Below are 15,974 nucleotides of genomic sequence, written 5' to 3' on the forward strand. Positions count from 1 at the left end.
CGTTATTAAGGGGTGGTATTTAGAGCCCCCAAATAGGAAAGAATCCCGTATGCCTCTATTCTCAGTGTTGTCTTTTCTTTTCTGGCCAATCGTTCTGCAAAGGAAATGGAGAGGCAGGACTAGGGTTGTGGTTAGTGTGAATATGCAGTTTCTTGCTTGGACAACCATTTTGACAGTTCTGCCAAGTGGTGAAATTTCCCGTTCTTTGTTTCACTGCTTCTCTTCCATGAGTAAGCTGAAGAGTGGCAAAAGCAAGCAAATAAGAAATTAGATTCTGAAAATGCTTGCTATTCTTTTACAAAAGAACGGAGCCTGTTTTAGAACACCCATCCGGGATAAAAGTAATTGAGTTTACCTAGCTCCCTCTGTCTCATGCCCTTCTTTTTAAAATGGCTTTCCTTTAACAAGAATAAAATTGGTGATGGAAAATAACACCACCTTTATTATCTAGAAGCGCTTTGGATTTAGTAGAAACTCTTTCAAAGAATTCCAAGCACTTGAAACACTAGCTTCTTTCTAAAGCCTATCGTCATGTGTGGACAGATTTAAGGAACCCTAGTGCGTTCAGGTGAGCTGCACCACTTCTCCACCTCTTCTGGGCTTTACCCCCTGCAGTGTGGCTTCTGTTCCAGCCATCTTGATGAAATTACTCTTTGGACCTTCCCAGGAATATTACAGTTTGACTTCTCTGCTTCCTTTGCCATTGCTAACCAACTTTAAAAATTTATCTTCGATATTCACAACATTGTTTCTGCTCCTGGTCTTTAGAACTCTCTAGATTGGGTTACACAGGGATGCTCTTGTATTACAATTTAATAGTATCTCAGATATAATATGTTGATAGTATGCTATTCATGTTTTTGGATGCTGTAGGGCTAAGAAAGTTACCTAAAGTGATGGGTTACACAATAAAGACAATGAGAAATCAACAGATGGGAACAATGAACCAGTTGCAAAATCTTCATCTTCCATGCCTCCAAAACAACGTGCAGATTGAGGATGGGGAAGAAGAGAAGTGGGTAAGAGCAATGTAAGATGGTTGTAAGTTTAATAAGGAAAATTATGTAAGTGAATTTGGGGGTATGCTAAGAGAAGTTTGGGATACAGAACAAAAGAGTCTAACTCTTCTCATTGATTGAGATAATGGTTGATTTAGCGGCTGTAAAGCACCCAGTGGAGTGCGTGCCTGTCACATACACTCAATGCCAGGCAATCGTTTCCCTTTCCTCCCTGGCCAGACCAGAGCCAGAGCTTTGTGAACCCTTCCTGGGTGTGCACTTTACGATGGACATTGACATAAGGAGCTCTCAGAGGGAAGTAGCCAGATAGTGAGGATATGGAAATCCACAGCGTGTAACGCATGGGGCGAGCTGTCTGTCCTCATATCTCCAAGGCTTTCAAAGGACTTTCTGATTTAGTGCCTCCCCAGAATGAGAAGGACTGCTGGAGAGGTCAGGCTGGAGCTGTGCTGCCACTGAGCTGGCAGATTAAGGTCGAAATGAGTTGCCTTTGGACTGTCTTCTACCCCTGCCATGTCCTGACCTTTGATGTTTTCAACGAGTATAGACCATAAGTTCCATGAGAGCAGAGGCTGTAACTGTCTTTTATACTCCTGAACCCCACATCTAACAGCACCTGGCATATAGTAAGCACTCAAATAATGGTGTGTTGAGTTGAATTGAAGGTTATTTCTCCCCATAAATGTGTGTGTTCCTGTGGTTAAGCCCTGGTCCATTTAAGCTTCTCTCTCACTGTTCTCTCCTCCTGATGCCTCATTCGCTCATGTGGTTTCAGCCTTCAGTTCTCTACGGGGAAGGTCCCTCCAGGTCTGACGCTTCATGCCAGGTCCATATTCTCAATTCCACACTGGCTATTTCTAACTGGAAATTTCAGTGTCTCTTCAATTGCAAAATTGCTAAGCCCAAGCCCCTCATCTTACCCTCCAGATCAGCCTTCCATCCAATGTCCCTGTTTCAGTGCTGCCACAACCATTTCTTCAGTTGCCCATCTTCTCGATGACAATGCATAAGCTGGCACTTGGCATTCTGAACGTGAGATGTACAGTGTAGATTGTCATCAGCCAAAATGGAGGCAATCCCAGCTGGTCAGGGAGGCTTATAAAGACTCAAAGCATGGCCTGGTGTATGTGCCACACAGGTGAGGGAGAAGCTAATTCGGGTCAAATGCAGATTTCTGTGTCCATGTAATGAATAAATTCATGACTGTCACCTTCTCATCAATAACAAAGAAATGAGATGAAGGAATGCCAGCTAGCTCCATTCAATGTGGGTTTTTACTCCCTGCCCCCAACCATTAAGACTTTCTTAAATCCCAGCTTAGCCATTGTTGTTGAAGAGCTTAGTCTGGCGCCTAAATGGAGTAGATGCTTAATAAATACACGTTGAATAAATGGAAATAAATGTATTTTCAGGGAGAGTGAAATAACATTAGTTGTCGTCTAGTCCCACTTTTCTTCTGGTATAGGGCCGTGGCTATTAAGTGCTTGAAATACGGCTAGTCTGAACTGAGATGTGCTCTAAGTATAAAAGACTCATTGGATTTTACAGTCATAGAATGCAAAACATTTCATTAATGGTTTTTATATTGAATACAGATTACATGTTGAAACGATACTATTTTGGGTGTATTGAATTAATCATATACATTTTTAAAAATATCACCTGTTTCTTTTATTTTTAATGTGACTTCCAGAAATTTTAAAATTATGTACATAGCTCACACTATATTTCTCTTGGACAGTGGTGCTATGGACCTTCAGTATTAGTCAGGGTTCTCCAGAGAAACAGAACCAGTTGGGGTACATATAGATATAGACATAGACATAGACATAGACATAGACATAGACATAGACATAGATATAGGTATAGGTATAGATATAGGTATAGGTACAGATATAGAGGAATATTTAATATAAGGAATTGGCTTATATAATTATGGAGGCTGGGAAGTCCCAGTATCTGTAACCAGTGAGCTGGAAACCTAGAAAAGCCAATGGTTAGTTGCAACCTGAGTCCAAATGCCTGAGGACCAAGAGCGCAGATGGCGTGAGCTCCAGTTCCAGGGCAGGAGGAGACCAATGTCTCAGCTTGAAGACAGTCAGGCAGGAGGAACTCTCTCTTACTCAGGGGAGGTCGATCTTTTTGTTATATTCAGGCCTTCAACAGATTGGATGAGGCCCACCCATATTGGGGAGGGCAATCTGCTCTACTCAGTCTACTGAATCAAATGTTAATCTCATCCAGAGACACCCTCACAGACACACCCAGGATAACATTTGACCAAATACCTGGGCACCATGGCCCAGTCAAGTTGACACATAAAATGAACCATCACGCCTTCTGTGGGTGACATTTAGCCCCTGTCCACATTTCGGTGATGAAGAGGCATTCTTTGTCCCATGGGGTACACATTTCATTGTAGGGTAGCAGCCTATTGAAAAAGGATATTAAGCCTAAATGAGTTTGTCTATCATTTTCAACCATCACTCTTGGGCAAGGCCTCCACCCCAGTAACTTCATCGGTCCAGTGAGGCATTTGGACGAGATGTTCCTGAGCCCCTCTCCTTACCTAAAAGTCTAGGAATCCTCAATCCCTTCCCTGTTCCCCCTTCTACACGACAGACCTCCAGATCCCTGCAGGCAGCCCTTGGATCTCCCCTTAGTTTCTTTACCAGCTTTTTTCAGCTCCTTGGCACTTCTGAGAGTTTTGTAAAACATTCCCTTCCCAGCAAAGCCATAGAATATCTAGTTGGAGCCAGTCTGAGGGGGAGGCAGCTCACGAGCCTCCAGGGGCGGCAGATGCTGCGCCCTGCTTTGGAACACGTCTATACCACCTCCTGCACAAGGGAGTCCCCGGGAGGGGCTCCTGGGAGGGCAGCTCCCACTTCACTGCAGAGAGAATGCGCTGTTAGTCAAAGAAAAGAGATGCACCCGTGGCTTCAAAGAGGGGAAATAAGCATCTTGTGACAACATTTTCCTTGGAGGGGGTCCCTGGCAGCCTTACCTGAGCGGCCCCTTTGGCAGAATGACTTCAAAGAATATTCCCCACCTAAAATGTCAAATACACAGCCTAGAATTACACTGCCATGGCTTCATTCTTTGGCTCCTAAAGCTTTTTTTTTTCTTCAGTTTTTTGAAGGATCTTTAAAAAAAATATCCCTTAAAGAGATCAGACTGTACGCCAATATCAGTCAGTGAACTCCTTCATTATTAGTGTGTCTCTTTCTTAGGAGTTAGCTGGTGCTCAGCTTGGCAGTACTGCATTTGTGTTGGGCTGCACATCAAGGACAGTTATCTACTCCTGGTGTGTTCTGTTTCCATCAAAGATCGCATTTCCTTATTTTCCGATCACTTAAGGAAAATTGCAACTCCCAACGACCAGTTGTTTGTAAACCTGTTCAATTGGTATAGATGATCTAATCCAGACGATCTAATCAGATGCTCTGTGAAGTCAGGGACTATGTGTCTACTTCTCTGCGTCCTCAACGCCAAGAATCTGCTGATACATGTTTGCTAAATTAAGCAGAATCAATATATGAACCCAGGCTTCCCTGTTCCTATGTTAGCCAGGGGTAAACTTCAGCATGGCCTGTGTGCCGTTTAGTAATTAATTTAATATTTACTTGCCCACAACAGGCCAACCGTTGGCATTGGAGAGCTTGAGGAGTGAAGACAAGGAACAGGCAATCATAAACCCGTTTGATGCGTGTCATGTTGGGGTGGTGTGTGCAAAAGGCAGCCCGCGCCCGGCACCATCAAAGCTAGTCTGGTCCTTTATAGCTGAGGTTCCCTCTGACTGGCCAGAAGAGACTCCAGCCTAGCAGGTGGGGAGCGGGCAGTTGACCTCTGAGCCAACAGGAACACTGAACCCACACTTTTAGCATTGGATTTAAAGCTACACAACCCTGCCCTACCGCCTTTTGGTTGACCCTCCGACCTCTTAGACGCTGGCTCCATCCCTGCCTTCCTTCTCCGGCCACTGCTGGCCTCCTCACCAGGCCCTCCTGGCTTGTCCTCCACTATCTGTCCCAGCTCCTCCCGCCCAGGAGGCACGCATACCCAGTTTAGCATCTTTTTCCCTCTGGGTGTGTTTCAGAAGCCTGGAGCTTCTTGGCGAGCTCACACTCCAGTTGGAGGGAGGCCGCGTGGTACAGAGAAAGGGCCCTAGAGTCGGGGGATGAGAGTTGAATCATGGGCCCACCTATCAGAGCTGGGGGAACTTGGGCAACTCATACATCATCTTCACCTAGAAAATGAGGACAGTAATGTCTGTCTCAAAAGGGACAAAATGAGATGACTGTGTGAAAACATTTTGTAAGCAGGAATAATCTTACCCAGAGGTAAGGGTCCCACCGTGGCTCTTAGGAGGACCTGAGGGGACAGAAGCTCCACACCTGTGCAGTGGTCCTGTTTCAATTCTGTTCATCAAATGACTGAGAGATTTCAAAACTGGGAAACCCCTCTTGCCTATTAAACATCTCAAACGGGACGTCCCACAGATACCCCTTGAATCTTTCTGGCTTACTCCTGTTTGTTCCTTAAGACTCCACTGAAGCACTAACCTATTGGAAGCACAGTCTGGTATTTCCCTCCCCCTTTTCCAAGATTCGAGGCTGAATTCCGTGCTCCTCATGGCATGCCGATGGCAACCAAAGCACAGCCCCTGTTAAAGCCCCCACGTGACACTGACTTTCGAGTCTGTTCCCCTCTACGAATCCCTTGATGGTGGAGGCCATATCTTTCAGTTCTAGATCTTCAGTACACAGTAGGTCCTCAGTAAATATTTCTTGAACAAATGAATAAAGGGAATTGTGGATTCACCTCTAACATGCACATTTTCTGCTTTCTCTGAACAACCTGTCAACACAATGTGACCGTAATAATTCTGTTCCCCCAATGGAATTGCACATTTTGATGCTAGATGTTGGCCTGATGATGGTATGATACAATAAGATGCAGAGAAGGAATCCCAGGCATCAGTGGTTTCCCTCACATACTCCTTTATTGCAATATTCCTTCATTACAATACTGCTTTATTACAATATTCCTTTATTACACGTTTGGAGTCTGTGTTCAGAGATGCAGTCAAATGGATTGCATGAACAAAAGTCACAGATAAATAGGTGCCATGTTACCTTAAAGAACCCATCTTGGAAAGGTTGGAGTGTCACGACCTTACTGGATGTAATATAATGTAATGATTAAATGCCTCGACTTTGGCATCCAGTAGACCTGGGCTAAAATCTCAGCCCTGTTTCTCATTAACTATGTGATTGTAAGTGATTTTCTTAAACTTCCTGGGCCTCATTTTCCTCATCTTTATAAGTTTTGTGCTCCTCACATATTTGTTCTGAGGGTTAAAAGAGGTAATTCACATACAGCGATTAGCACAGTCCTGGGCACCTAGGCAATGCCCCACGCCTGCCAGTTCTTGCATTGTTGTTGTTATTATATTTATCACTAGGAAGTCACCCCTTCTTCCTCTTGTCGGCATTCCCGCCCATCTCTCCCAGTTCTAAAGATCTTTTTTTTTTTTCCGCATCCTGATTGGAGTATAAATGCTTGACAATGTTGTGTTAATTTCTGCTGTACAACAAAGTGAATCAGCTATACATATACATACATCCCCATATCTCCTCCCTCTTGCATCTCCCTCCCACCCTCCCTATCCCACCCCTCTAGGTGGCCACAAACCACCAAGCTGATCTCCCTGTGCTATGCGGCTGCTTCCCACTAGCTATCTATTTGACATTTGGTGGTGTATATATATGTCCATGCCACTCTCTCACTTCATCCCAGCTTCCCCTTCCCCCTCCCCGTGTCCTCAAGTCTGTTCTCTATGTCTGCATCTTTACTCCTGCCCTGCTACTAGGTTCATCAGTACCATTTAAAAAAATTCTCTATATATGCGTTAGCATACGGTATTTGTTTTTCTCTTTCTGACTTACTTCACTCTGTCTAAAGATCTTAAAGACAGCGTGCTCCACAGGAATTTCAGTTCCTCTGACAGAGTTGTGGATTTATGTCTGTTTGTGGATGGAGATAGTTGCAAAAAATATCAAAATTCTTTAGCCCTCATCAAACCAAGTGTTTCTACAAATATTCAATCACATCTCAGTGTCTTGTGAACAAAACGATTCCAGACGTTTATTCTTTTCCTCTCCCTGGTGTCCAGCCACCTGACTGGTGCCCCCTGACCTCCATAGCAACATGTACCCTGCAGGAGAACCATATTCCACCATCTAGGTAGTTGCTATGCATATCTCTTGCTTTTCTGATCAGGTTGGTTTCCATGGAAACAGGAGAATTTACTCCCTTTTCCTGACTTCCTACTACTGCAGGATGTGTGGGTCAGGGAAAGGAATGCCTATTTCACTTTGTCTTGAGATTCGGCAGCTGCATTACCAAAGCTGAGTTGTTCACCTGTCTGTGTCCAAAATAAACCTATTCATAGATGTGGCCGCATCTTGGTCTCTCAACTCAGCTGTAGAGCCAACTCTATACCCTGGAGGTGCTCAGGAACGTACGGTGAGTTAATCAAAGAGTGAATGAATAAACAACTAAGAAAGCCAGCTGAGTGAGTTGTATTAACCATGAGTTGCACTAGCGCTAGACATCAGGGAAGAAACCCTCAGGCTTTTCTGGAAAAACACTCTCTTGTTCTCTATTATAACATGAAGAAGGAGGATGAGGAAGAGGAAAAAGAAGGACTTAGACACTTGAAAATTTTATGCAATTCCATTTATGTGTATATTGTTTTACAAATTGCAAGGTATCTTCTTGTTCATTTAATACTCAATATATTTTTATTAAACAACTACATGATGTGGCTACAAGTTGAATAGAAACAGTTCCTGCCCTCACTTCATAATAATCCTGAAAAGTATAAAGGGTGTATAACTGGATTATCCCCCATGTAATGACGAGCAAACTGAAACTTGCTCAGAGTGGACAATTACTTGTCCAAGAACACACAGCTGGTCAGTGCGGGGTCTGGGACTTGAATCCAAGGTTGTGCTCTCTGCCTATACCAAGCTACCACCTTTATGCTTCGATGAGGTCAAGCAGTGTTGAAGCTAGTTTTGAGCCATAATAAATGTCCCAAAATATGTATATTGGGCAAAAAGACTTTATGCATATTCAGGAACTCAAAGTATGTGAACTTTGTTTTCCTAATACAGTTTATGCCCAGAATCTGAAAAGGGAAGATTAGATCACATTTATAATACACATCTAGACAGTCAAGAATTAACAGCACTAACCTCCAGGATGCAATTATCGCTATACCAAGTTTTTTAGCTATCACATAATTAAGCAAACCAATTTCAATACCAATATTTAGATTTGAACTATGAACCCTGAATCAGATTAAAAAGCAACACTTTGCTGAGTCTTGAACTGATAGCAAATACTGGTTACTGCACCGGAATCAGAAGCTAAATTCCAAGGAACCACCAGTGAACCATTTCAAACATGAATTAAATTAGAAAATCCTGGACCTGAAAATCATAACAACGTCTAGAACTAAATGTCAATCATTCCAACATTCTTTTCATTTTAGCCCCTATAATTAACTGACCAGGCATTCAATAGAAGAAGGAAGGGGCTCCTGCTCTCACGCTGATAAGGACTGGCCAACATGGCAGCCAAGTTCACCCAAACCAACACAATTGACCTTGTCATTTGGAAACCAATACGGACTGAAAAAAACAAAAGTGTAGAAAGCAAAACCTCTCATTATTCAATGGGAGCCATTTTTGCAAAGAACAGCTGCAAAAGCAAACTTCACGTTTCACTCCGTTGCAGTCCCAAGAAACTGAGAGCGCTGCTTTTCCCCGTTTATTTTTGTAACATCACACGCCCACGGAGAGTTCACAGGCAAGCTAGCTGGAGGAAAGACTGCTTCTCCCTTTTGTACCACTACCCTCAAGAGACAGGCACTCCAACTGCTGCTAAGGAAATCTAATAAACATGGTAACCAGGAAAAAGAACCAGAGGCAATCAATTGATTGATCGACCAGATTACTGAATTCATTTTCGATTATGTCAGAGTTTGAACTGTTCGTTGAGCTCACGGTGGAGAGAGTCAGGAATTGGAACAAGAAACAGGTGCAATTAGAGATGGGAGGCAATACCGGATGGGGTTAATGGAGTGACCTGCTGCAGTAGTTGGCAAAATCCCTCTGGTCATTTCCTTTCTCCCACTTCAGACAGGCTTCTGGCGCCACCACCCCACTGAAATTGCCTTTGCCAAGATCCCAACTTGAAAAGTTAAATTTCCTGCTTACAAGAAGCCGTTGACCCTGCAGGGTGCATAAAAATTTGATTCACCATCACTCAGGCATACAGCGTGGCCCTCCTAACTTAGGCAGGGACCAAGGCTCATAGAATTGAACCTGCTACAGAAGACCTTTCCTATCCCATGGGAAAGACATTTTGAAGCTCTTTTCATTCATTCACTCATTCAACAAATATTTATTCTCTCCTCTGTGTCTGGCCTAGTTCTAAGCTCTGGGAATGTGCTTAAGTCTTTGAGTAAGACAGACCTGATTCTCGCTCTTGTGGGGCTTATAGTGAGCCAATAAATAAAAAGCAAATAAATGAACACAACCTAGGACAGGGTAATGTGAAGGGGAGCTATCTGACACTGCATATCGGGGAAGGCCTCTTTAAGGAGGTGGTGCTTGAATGACATGAAGAACTTCTGTGTGCCCTACCCAAAGCTGCCCCCGTCCCCAGTGACAACACTCTCACAGTTGTTCATTCTCGCTCACGTAGCATCATATTTTCCATCTGTACTGAACCATTCCCATCTGCATACCATTGGCCTGCAATACATCTCCCAATAAAAAAAACCCTTTCTCAGCCTTATCACTCCCTCCAGCTTCTACCCCATTTCATTGCTCTGCTGTTCTTCCCTGTGGGAGTTACCTCCCCATCTCCTCCCCTTCTCTACTGGACCCGCTTCAAATCCACTGAAACTGCTCTTGTCAAGATCCCCGCTGACCATCAGACAACCCAGTCCTATGGTCACGTCCCCAGTCTCACTTCCCCATTTGTGCCCGGCACTGTCCTTTCCCTTACACACAGAGCTCTCTCCTGTAACCACCTGGCCACCTGGAGGAAGCTAGAAGTCCTGGGGTGTCAATGCTTCCAGGAGCAGCCGTCAGCCAGTGACAGATGGGGCAAGTGTACAAATGCCTCCAATGGGGTGACTCTGACCAGGTCTGTACAGCTTCCAGCTTCCCAGAAGCCTCCAGTGGGATCAAGCTCAGTTTCCCAAAGTGAGAAGCTTCTTGTGAGTATACCCTGCAGAGACTTTTCTGCCTTCCCTGTCTCACTCCCTTAATCCTTTCCTGGTGCCCCTTAGAATCACCTCTCAAATTAACTGTTTACAGTTCGTTCCTTGTCCCAAGATCTGCTTCTGGGAATGGGGTGGGGGGATCCAACTCTGGTAGATTGGTGGCAAAAATAGCTTCAATTTACCCCTCATCGTATCTCCTTTACAATGTGACTCTGCAGCTTCTCCCATCAAAACATGAAGACTATTTCCTCGCTCCTTGAAAGTGGGCTGACCCGGTGAGTTGTTTTACCCAATGGCATGCAACAGAAGTGACAGGGTACCAGTTCCAAGCATAGGCCTAATTGATCATTACGTGCTTCTGCTTGCTCTCTTGGCATCCCACCTCTGCTATGTTAAAAAGCCCAGGCTAGCCTGCAGAATAATGAGTTCACATGTGAGCCAGAGCAAGTCATTTAAGTTCCCATATGTGAGACAGCTTAGCCAAGATCAGCAAAGCAATCTGCAATTAACCACAGACGCATAAAATAGTCCAGCCCTCAAGCATAAGAACTACCCAGCTATGCCCAGCCTAAACTGCCATCCTACATAATCATACACTAAAGAAATGTAGTTTTTTAAGCCACTGAGTTTTGGGGTGATTTATAATGCAGCAAAAGCTAGCTGTTACACCTGCCTAAAACAGATGGTATCAGAAGTGGTCTTAGGAAGAAGATCCTCAGGGTGAGATTCTGGAATTGGCTCACTTATTAACCAGAGGACTGCAAGTACCCCACTTCTGGTGGTAAATGTGGAGGTGATAACCCCTGGCATGCAGCTTCCCAAGTACTAAAACCCTCACCTTTGTTGCATTGGGATGGGGTAGAGGTGAAAAGAAATACACTGGCTTCTGCAACAACTCTTAGCACTTGATATTTATGTAGGCAATGGTCATGAGGATTGCAGAATCGCTTGCCTGTTGTTAATGATCACAGAAGCCCTGAAAGAAGAAAATGACAGCTATCAACTCCAAGGTCTGGTATGAAAGCCAGACGTCTATATGGCAATGTTTGAAGGGATGCTCATCTCCTATAGCCTGAAGACAGACTGTGTTGAATAATCAGGCACAATATTTGATTGTAACTGTGGTGGAGATAGAAGCCACCTGCACAAAAGTCAGGGTTCTGTTCCAGAAGGAGTGGGACATTGGGGTGGGGAACTTTGGGTAGATACACTTGAGAACCTTAAATCTCTCAGATTAACTTGAATAAGCGCATGGGTCTACTTCCCCCTTGTTAGAAGAGAGCAGTCTCATTATCTGGAGACCATACAAATGCCTCACTTGAGGTGAAAGTCTTGCAAGATGACATTTATCCTTCTCAAGATCTGGTCCCACCTCCCCTCATTGCTTCTAGACCAATAACCAGGGTGGTTTCTGTAAGGCACAAGTGGGAAGTATTGACCATTTTCTGGGAAGAAAGATATTATTCACCACAAGAACTGTAGGTGCTGGCAAATATGTAACAGCAGAAACCAGAAGACTGTGAGCCTGGGAGTACATATGGAGGGTGCTAGACCAGGGCCCACTGACTGAAGGGAGGTCTGCCTGAGGAAAGACCTTGCAACATAACAGCAAGAATCAGTAACAGTTGTTCTAATCCTTCCCCAAACGCTGCTTAGCAGAACAAATAGAAGTTGGGGAAAGAGCAATGTCCAGATCTTCTGACAGCTGCTGGAGAGGGTCTGAGCTGACATGGGTGCCATGAAACCACAGACACCACCAGCGCACCTTGTTAAAGTTGGGATTCATGGGTGTCAAGAGATAAATGGGGTCCTGGCCAAAGTTCATCTTACAGTGAGTCCAGTTGATCTATGGACCCACCTGAGGTCATTTCCTTGGCCCCTGATTGCATAATAAAGATGGATATACATAGAATCTGGCCGAACCTTCATATTGGTTTCCTAACCTGCAGAGTAAGAGCCATGAGGAGGCAAGGCAAAGTGGGAATCCCTGAAAATGCTCCCCTTTCATCAACTAAGATAAGAAATCAGAAGTGACACTGCATCCCAAGGAGAATGTCTGACATTAGTGCCACCCTCAAAGATTTAAAGCATGCCAAAGTGGTGGGTCCCATTATATCCCCATTTAATTCAACTACATGACCCTTGCAAAAAGCAGATGGATCATGGTAGCGGATGGGTGACATCACAAACTTAATCAGGTGATAGTCCCAATTAAGTTGCGCTGGATGTGATAGTTCTACTAGATGTAGAGCTAGATCAACACAGCCTCTTGCATTTTATATGTGGATACTGATTTGGCAAATGCATTCTTTTCTCTGTCTATCAAGAAAAGGATCAAAGCCAGTTCACAATAACCTGGGACAGATAACTCTACACATTTACTATCTTTACCTGTTCTGATCTTTGTTACATTTAGTCTAAAAGGTCTTTGATCATCTGGACACTGCATGAAAAATCATGCTGGTCCACTACATTGACAAGATCATATTAATCAACTTGGGAAGCTGGAAATGGCAAGTATTCCTTATCCTCTGGTAAGACATGTGCACACCAGAAGGCAGGAGAAAAACCCTGCAGAGATTTAGTAACATTTCTAGGAGCTGTGATGTCTGGAACATGCCAGGACTCCCCGTCAAGATAAAGGATGACCTATTACACTTTGCCCTTCCTACCACCAAGAAAGAGACACAATGTTCGGTAGGCATCTTTGAAATTTGGAAATATCATATATTACACTGGGAAATCCGGCTCTAACCCATTATTGGATAAGACAGCTGCAAGTGGGTCCAGAGCAAGAAATAGCTCTGTAGCAGTTTCAAGCTGCAGTATGAGCAACTCTACTACTTGGGTCATAAGATCCAGCAGATCTAATGGTGCTAGAAATACCTATGGTAGAAAAGGACATTGTGTGGAATCTCAGGTAAACCTCTGTATTGGAGACACAGTGAAGAACCCAAGGGTTCTGGAACAGGGGAATGCAATCCACATCAGAGAATTATTCACTATTCAAAAAGCAGCTCCTGGCCTGCTGTTGGGCCATCATGGAGACGGAGTGTCTGACTGTGGAACATCAAGGGGTTATGTGACTAGAGCTGCCCATCAGGAATAGGGATTCATCACAGCCAGTAAATTATAGGATTGGTCAGGCTCGGCAGGAATCCATCATTCAGTGAAAACCGTACATGTGGGATTGGGCCCAAGCAGGTCTGGAAGGCACAGGTAGGTCACACGAACAGGAAATCCAGACACCACTGCTGCATATTTCCACTGCACGAATGCCTTTCCCTCAGTTCACAGCTATGTGAGCTGAAGAGTAGATTACTTAGTAGGGCTGTACTAAGGGAGAGGAGAACCCTATGATGGAACCATGGTTCTCCTCTCCCTGATACAGAGTGAAGAGGAGAAATTCTCCCTGTGGACACAGCCGCATGCAGTACACCTGGCATCACATTTGTATGGAAAGAGAAGCGGTACCTAGGTAAGGCTACACCTGGCTCCTTGGACATTGGTTAATGGCTTGGCTAGGTCAGCGGTCTAGGTGCACAAGTTAGAAAGATCAGAGACAAGGAGGTCTGGAGGAGAACATATTCGAAGGACCTGTGGGATTGAGCACAATATGTATGAGTCTTTGGGTCAATGCCAGCAGGCCAGTCACTCAGGCACACAAAGGCAGCAAAGCAGGTGTGATGATGGGCACATCACTGTAGGATCCAACGTTTCTACCCTATGTCGCATCACCCAGAAACTACTAGGCTGATAGACTGTTGGATGACCTCTTAAAGGCACAGCAGAGGCAGGAGCTTGGCCCAGCAGAGCCACTCCACAGAATTAGCATGGAGCATGTCATTTGGGATATAGCATATTCTTTGAACCATTATATGGCCATTATAGGAGATACATTATCTGTGAGAACTAGACTAATGAGTCCAGGAACCAAGGGTTAGGAAGGAGGGGCTTCTTCCATAATCACTTTCAGTGACTGACTTGGGGAAATCTGTGTTTCCTAACCCTATAATTTTAGATTCTTCTTGATTATAAGTTCTGATTTCCAGGGAAGGGAACCCAGACTTAACCATAGGTGCTCCATTAAACCCTTTAAATACAAAGTTATGGTTGTCATCTGGTCATTTGGGGCTCCTAGTGTCAATGCATATGCAGGCAAAGAAAGGAATCGTTACACTGGTGGACGAAACCAACCTTGATTATCATCAGCATCTCTGACTGCCGCTAGATAAAGGGGGTCGGGAGGAGTGTATCAAGAACTCAGGCATGGCTTTTTGTGCTTCTGTGTCCAGTGCTAACCACGGATGGGGAGTCACAGCAACCACAGTGCAGTGACCAGTGACTCAGACCTCTCAGGGGTGAATGTCTGGCTTACGGATTGCGCAAGCAAACTAAGCTAGCAGACGTGTTGAACAAGGTTAAGGAGAATCTAGAGTGGGTAGTAGAGGACATATCTATTATGCCTTTAGGATAAACTGCAGCAGCAGAGACTGTGACTTGTCCCGTTAATCTTCCCTTAAGATGGGACAGAAGTTGATCACAGCAGTGCAAGTGTTGATGCTTCACCCAAGGACTCCTCTTGACAAGCACCGTTCCCTTATGCAGAGGTGGTCTTGTGCTGTAAGCTCCTGCGACCCTCTTCCTGGGGGCAGCCCCTAATCACAGAAGCATGTTTGATTTATGTGCAGGACTGGCCTGGGGTGCCAGGAAGTTAATTTCCTCAAAAGGAGACCTCGACTAATGTCAGTTGAGAGTTAGTGGATAAATAACAAACCCCCCTCACCCTCAGGTAGGCCAACTCTGAAGCAGATTACACAGAATTTCCCAGAGACCCTCCAGCGGGGCCGACTTGTTCAGGCTCACTCAGGTACCCCATACTGGCTCCCTTCCCTTCCTTGTCTCACTACTTCAGCCGCAGTGGTTCCTTCTGTTACTGCAGAAATCCTAGTATCTCCTCACTGAGCAAATCAAGGCAAAGCCATTTCCTTAGTAATAAAAGAAAAAAGAAAGCATGCTAATACATTTTTAAATAGCATCCCCCCAAAATGTTTATAAGTAAGGATATTGCATTAAGCTTTATGTTTTTAGAGCAGAATAATGACTTCTTTGTGGAAAATTCGTCGATGGGAGGCTGATTGTAAATTATTGCAGTAATCCAGGAAGCAATGATGGTGGCCTGGGTCAGGGATTTAGCAGGGGTGATGTATTTAGTTTGAGTTTATTATTGTTCTTCTTCTAGTTTCCTAGACTGATGCCCAACTCATTCCTTTATGTCTTTCTTTTATCTTATATATTCATCTCGAGGATATACGTTTTCCCCTAATCATGCCTTAACTGCATCCCATGAGTATAAACATGTATTTTCATAATAATTTAGTTTAAAATATTTTCAAATCTCCATTATGATTTCTTCTTTAATTTGGTTAAAGAAAAGTTGGTTATGTAGAAAAGTATTTATTTCAAAACATTTAGAGATTTTCTAGTCTTCCTTTCTTTAAAACTGGTTTCTAGCATGAGTGCTAGAATATACTCCCTGTAGTTGTAAAGTATGTCAAGACCTTGCTTTATGGTCCAATATATATGAACAAATTTTGTAAATGTTCCATGCATGGTTGAAAAGAGTATGTATCCTTCAGTTCTCGGGTGCA

Source organism: Balaenoptera ricei, chromosome 11 (genome assembly GCF_028023285.1).
Source record: "Balaenoptera ricei isolate mBalRic1 chromosome 11, mBalRic1.hap2, whole genome shotgun sequence".
NCBI classification, from domain to species: Eukaryota; Metazoa; Chordata; class Mammalia; order Artiodactyla; family Balaenopteridae; genus Balaenoptera; species Balaenoptera ricei.